Source organism: Strix aluco, chromosome 14 (assembly GCF_031877795.1).
Source record: "Strix aluco isolate bStrAlu1 chromosome 14, bStrAlu1.hap1, whole genome shotgun sequence".
Lineage (NCBI taxonomy): Eukaryota > Metazoa > Chordata > Aves > Strigiformes > Strigidae > Strix > Strix aluco.
Window position 1 is genome coordinate 17299353 of NC_133944.1, and position 6715 is coordinate 17306067.

Here is a 6715-nt window from a genome sequence, read left to right on the forward strand (position 1 = left end):
CACAAGGATTAATCACAAGCTGTTGGTAACATCCAATATATTTTTGACATAATATTCAATTATTCCAATGCTACTTATGACATTGAAATAGATTAGTATTAGTTGATGAAAAAATACTTCCTTTTCATCCTGCTCACCATTTATCAAGAACAGACCTCTTTCATAAACCTTAATAATTCCTTGATTAATAGGAGGCAAAGGAGGCGTTAACATGCTAACTCACTCTCTCGCTACAAGAGAATCAGATTTTGTGTATTCCTATTGATATTTTTCATTTTTTTAATTACAGTTATTGCAAATTCTTCCATTATTGGCTTAATCCACCTAGTATCTACAGAACAGTATTTTCAGCATCCATTTAAGATATGCTGCTGAAGTTTCCAAGTTATTTTATAAATTTAAAAACTTTTACATTTTATTTTGTTGACTCTAGCCATTATAATGTGAAACTAACAGAGTAACACAATTCTCCTAACTAGACTCTTAAGCACCAAACCCAGAAACTAGAGCCATGCAGTGGTGTACCTTGTACCTGCTAAGCAAATCAGTTACCACAAGTTCATCTAAATGAGTATCATTCTAATACCTACCACTTCATTACCAGGTTTAACTGAAGTACCTGGATTTTACCTGTAAAATCTGTGGATATATAATTGAATTCCATACAGAAAGTAGGCAAAGTTTGTAAGTAATCATCTTTGGAATTAATTAACAAGACTTATTATAAGGCATAAAAGAAAGCCCAGCTTTAGATAAATGGACATTTTAACCCTTCCATGAAAAACACTTGAACACTTAAAATAACAGGAATGGACTTCTGGTTAAGGTACATGACTGAAAGAAGGTAAAACTGTGTTCTCTTCTCTGCTTAGTCCTGGAGCTCATGTATAATGTTGTATAAATCTGTGATTCAAGCCATAAATTCATGAGCCTTTTTCTGTCAAGACCCAGTGGCTTAAGCACTTCTTACTACTGAGTTCCATACCTCCATTATGGTTACAGCTGTTCCCGAGATTCACCTGGCAAACTGGATTTGGGTTAAAAATGATGAGACAAAGATGAGCGTTTTAAAGTCACCTTTGGTTAAAGTACCATATTTGATAAAATATCCACCTTTGGGTACGCTATTAACCAAAAATCTATCTCTTCCTCTGGGTTTATCATCTACCTACATAAAACCTAGAACAGGATGAGGAGCCAAGAGTGACTCAAGCTAGCACAACTGCCTCAAAAAAGGGTCAAATTATCCCTTAAATCCACTTTGTTAGAAAATGAAAATATTTTTCTAACAATAAAAGCACAATGTGATCCTGACTTTACATATGATAATTTCTAAGAAAAAATAAAAATCAACGTTTTATGAAAGAAAATATAATTATATTTTTGGCTGGGACTGAATTGTTGACCTAATGAAATCAGATTTCACTAGTCCAGAATTTGAGCAAAACATACATAGTCCTCATTCTTCAGTTATTCCATTTGCTGTGACTGGTGACCACATACCACACTCAAAGAATGCATTCGGAAAGGCATAAAGTGATACTCTGCGTAAAATAATCCCTGACAGTAACATATAGAGCATTTAAAGAGATAGATGAGCAGATAAAGTGAGGTATGACGGGCCAATGTAATTTCATCAATCACAATTGCAACATGGCAACCTTTGAAACAATGTTGGTACATGGGAGCCTCCTGTAAACAAGGCAAACGGAAAGAAGGGGAATCATTCATCAGTGCTTCTGACCTCTGGAGAAAAGTAAAAATATCAGAGGCTGGGAAGTAGCTGTTTAACATCCCTTTATTTACCCACTTCATTTAGTAAATGTATTAAATTAAACTGCAGATGTTCTGCTGTCAGCACAGCAGGCTAGCTGCAGAGTCTTAGCAGGCTGTTTCCTGATAGAAATATTTTATCTACTGTAAATAAACAAACACTATTTTGTTAATTAGTAAATGAATTATTTTTCAAAAATGTTCCACTAGGCTGTTTACAACACAGGCTACTGTAGTTCCTATTTTTAATAGAGACCTTGCAATTGAAGAAGGGATGTGTTCATGCTCTTTGAAGCTGTAGCTCTTGAACACCTGATTATCACTATTGTAACCATGTTTTAAGTTATATTTCTGCAGTAATTCTAGAATCAAAATCACAGAAACTAGACTGAAAAGAAAACCAGACTGAAAAGAAAAAACACCCACTCGTAAGACAGATGTCAGGAATATCAAGTTTATATAATTAATTTAATTTTAAGAAATACTTTAATTATTAATGATCAGAGGGAGATTTTCAGAATATCAAATGGAAATAACATATGGAAAGAAAAATTAATACCTAATAAATTTAAAGACATAGGTTCTCATCAACCATGCATGTATTCTCATAAGAAATCACAGTAGAAGACTTATGGAAAAAAAAGTCCTTTCATAATTGAAAGAAAAGAAAATGTACAGAAAATCAAACTCAAAGTCCACCTAATATCCGATAGTTACATTTCATTGCATCATTGTACTCATTTGTTCCAACTTGCTGGCTCAGTAAAGTTTTTAATAGACAGATGGCTAATTTTATAATTTCAACCCAATTTCTTACTGGACCAACTCCAAAGATCCAGTGTTAGTGTAATGCCATGGATAAAGGTCAACAGAATAAGAGGAGAACATATGCTAATGTCAGCATTTCACGTAGTCTTCTTTAACAGAATATACAGTTCTTAACTGAAGGATTTGCACTGGCTCAACACTAACACCATATGGGTGGCCTGTTGAAAAGTAATGATGGCCTAAGCACAGAATCTTAATCAGGTACTGGTGGCCAATGAATCAAATAGCACCACACAAGTAATCACTAAGTGATTAAAAAAAATTACAGAAGATGTATTGCTGAAATTACTCTGCTAACTAGAGAAGTGATTTTGTCTTAGCTAAAGCCTGTCACATCATTACCTCTTAATCTTAACCCCAATCTTTTTTATCCTCATATATCCTCAAATAAAAGAAATTCAGTTTTTAGTTGTTATGAACATTCATGTGCATAACGAAAATATACTTGCAATTTGGTAATTATTTATTGCTAAGAATTTATGAAAGGCACACAGGAAGGGTTTTAATCCTTTCAGTAACAGAGAGTATTCAATAGAAAAGCTCCTTGCAAATTTCATAGACAAGTCTTGCTTTACTTCTTTTCAATAATTCTATTTAAATTGAAGGAATTACTTGGTTTTATTAGGTGAGCGAGGCTTGACTCTGTAGTATGTGCATAATAATTGTATTACACATTACTGCTGCACAGGTTAAAATGATAGTTGGTACACATGGCAGCCTGTACCACTTTACAGAGATCTGCACTATGTGATTGTACTAGGATACCTGCATACCCTTCATTTTCTTTAGTAATAAAATGCTGCCTGCTTAAGAGAGCCTTGAATATAATTGGAACTTATCAGAGGCAGGACCATAGGATGGATGGTTAAACAGAACCCATTTCCTTCTCCATTTGGTTCAACAGGAGAGATCTAGTAGAATACAGATAATTTTCTATTGCAGATGGGGAAAAATAGAATAGCTTTAAATTGGATCACGTTTATCTCTAAATTAAATAGAGGGTAGGAGGGAAGAGGTATGTAGAACTGCTTCTGTTGCTCTCAGATTAGCATAGATGTTATGTGAAATAAGACACTGCAGCCTATCTGCTTAAATCTGCAGAGAGATGAGATTATTTGAAAGTTTTAAGCACATAGGTGTTTGGTACGTATACAGCTGATTTACATGCATTTAACTGGTGGGGGGGGGGGGGTGGGGGGGTGGTAGAATATGCAGAAAGGAACTGGGACCAGAATGCTTTTTGTTCAAAAACCACTGTACTCTTTTACAAACAAGCAGTTACAGTTAAAATAAATAGTTTCAAACAATTGACCTTGATGTAGTGAGTACAATGCTAATATGAATGCAAGAAATTTTTGTAAATTGTTCTGCATTAAAATTGTATACTCCTATTCATGGGACACTGTTTACACTAAGAAACACTTCGTCATGCAGATGGGCTACCCTCACAAAAGGAGAAAAGAGATTTTAGAAGTGTTTCAAATCCTCTTTTATGAAAACTGGATCAATTCTAAACCAAAGTAGTCTCTGCAAGGCACTTTGTTCCCTAAATTTCACTTCCTGAAAATGACTACCAACCCTTTCAGGCATGCCCACAGGAATTTATTCAAAACAAAATGAGTAAGTGGAACAAAGCCTAAGATTCTATCTATAGAAACCTGCCTTCAATTATGCCAGAAAAATAACCTCAAAACTCAACTTCTGTAAATAAATGTTTCTATCATTCTACTTTGAAGAATTTATTTAAATATCCATAAATTATTGCCTTTCATTTTTACCCAATAGGTAATGAAAGTAGATTCCCTTATAGAGAATAGCTCTCTGATTTATATTTAAAATTAATCTAGGGAAATGAGAGACTCATTCACAAGAGTAAAACTTCTGCATAAAGCCCAAGATCAATAAAAATAAAAACCTCTTTGCAAGAGATAGAAGTGATTTACAACATAAAAAATGTAAAGGTAACTCAAAGATTATTCTAAACTAGTCAAGGAATGAAATCCTTACAAGTATTTTAATATTCCAAACTGAATAACTGTAGTCTTTATTTTTGCTGATAATATGAAATGTTCTCACTAAATTTAAATATTGTGAAAAAACATTCAGACTAAAAACAAAACACAGCTTAAAGAAATGTCAGACATGTACAAAATTACTGTGAAAGAGGAAAAAAGAAAGAAAACCCCCCAGAAATTAGGCCAGTTTTTAGGCTACAAGCCAACTGTTTGCTCTACTTTGCTTTATTTATTAGTTCTTAAGGTATTTAAAACTTGAGCATTAAAACTGGAGAATGATTTGCAAATGAATGCAGTTGCAGTTGTGAAAATATAACTCACAGCTGAATGTGGGTTATTCAGACAAATGGCTGCTTTGTTAGAGGAGGGGAAGTGAAGTTCTGTGTTAATTTATTACAAACTGCAGCATTTCAACCCTGATGTCCAGGCAACAATGTTTTTTATTTCAAGTAATTTATAAGTACTTCCCATAGCACTTAACAGTGATGTCTTTGGCTGTTTCACCATGGTACCAGAGTGTATATGTATTTACTGTGGGAATTTGTTTTTAATAAAACTGTTGTAAGGCATTTTTATTCCTTCTCTTTGTTACATTAGAAACATTCACTGCATAAGTAATGTATTTTTTCCTACTTGAAAGGCAGCAGATTATGGCCAGCACTGTATTTGGTTGTGTAAAATAATGACAGGCTAAGTGATTTCTCAACCAAAGCAAGTTATTTCACTTGCCGTGATTTTTAATTTTTTTTTTTTTTTTTCCCACTTAAATACTGGTGACAGCGCATGACTTCTTTAAGGTCCCTGTGTTGGTATAATCATGTCAGTCCCCACATTAGATCTGGTCAACATGAGAATCAAAAACATCAGGGGAAAAAGAAATGCAACGTCTGACTTATCAAAAGTAACTATGGCATCACATTATACATGTTCTAATATTAAAGATTCTGGGAGGAGGGTGTGGGGTTGTTTTGGGTTTTATTTATTAAATGCTTTCAAAGATTTAACATAGGGTCATACAAATTCACTTGGGGTTGATGTGGTTTACAGACTGCCAACTCAAAAAATAGAACATAAGTGAAAAGCTAAAGGCAGCATACAGGGAATACTGTGTAGATGGTTGTGCATATACATGTAAATGCATGTACAGACTATGTGTATATACATATATTCATATACTTATAACTCACCCCTCTCCCCCCTTAATATTTAATCTTGTCATGCTGCTACTTTTGGAGATCTTTCCTACAAAACGTGCATTAATACATTTATAAGTCAGAAATGAACTCTCATGACCATCTACTTTGAAGAAGTGATGACAGACCCTCCATAATAGCTAAATTTTCTTCAGCAGTTAATCCTGCTGATAAAAAAAAAAAAAAAAGGATATATTTTACAGCTAATCTTCATTTAACTTCAGTTTAGATGAATATCTGACCAGTGGATCTTGCTATGCTTTAGTAAGGTCTTAACAAACTAAACATCAGAAATGTCTTCTTTCATATAGGTATAGTGTATCACTCAAAATAGTCCTTGAATATGTTTTTTCTCATACTTTTATACCATTTGTTTCAAAGGTTATGTAAATTGTTACAAGTCTTACGGAAAAAATTATGATCTTAATGTAATTTAGTTTTGAATGTCATGCTTCAGAGGCTTTTGCAGAATTACTGCAGCAGTACAAAAAATTACAGGCTAAATACATCCTCATTTAAATTCTCTGACACTGGGTGGTACATGTAAATTTGTACAATTTAATTTCTTCTAGTCCTAGACTAAGTTGCTTTAACAAGAAGAATATTTGTAAATAATACCATAATAAAGCTTTTGTAAGAATTGTTTTCAACTTATATTAGAAGAGTTGACAGATACTGAAATATATAAAAGAAGTTGCAGGTAGCAATAAGTTTGTTTTCTTAGACAAAGTTAAAGCAATCAACTTTCTGTGCCTCTGCTCCAAGGTTCAGACTCTTACTTAAACTCTGAGGGACAGATACTTGGCAATGGTAACCATTTTTTGGTTTTCCTTTTTACTTTGTTAAAAAAATTCAAAATAAAAAGATTGCTGAAGTGAAAGATTCAATTCTTCTGCTAGCAGAGTC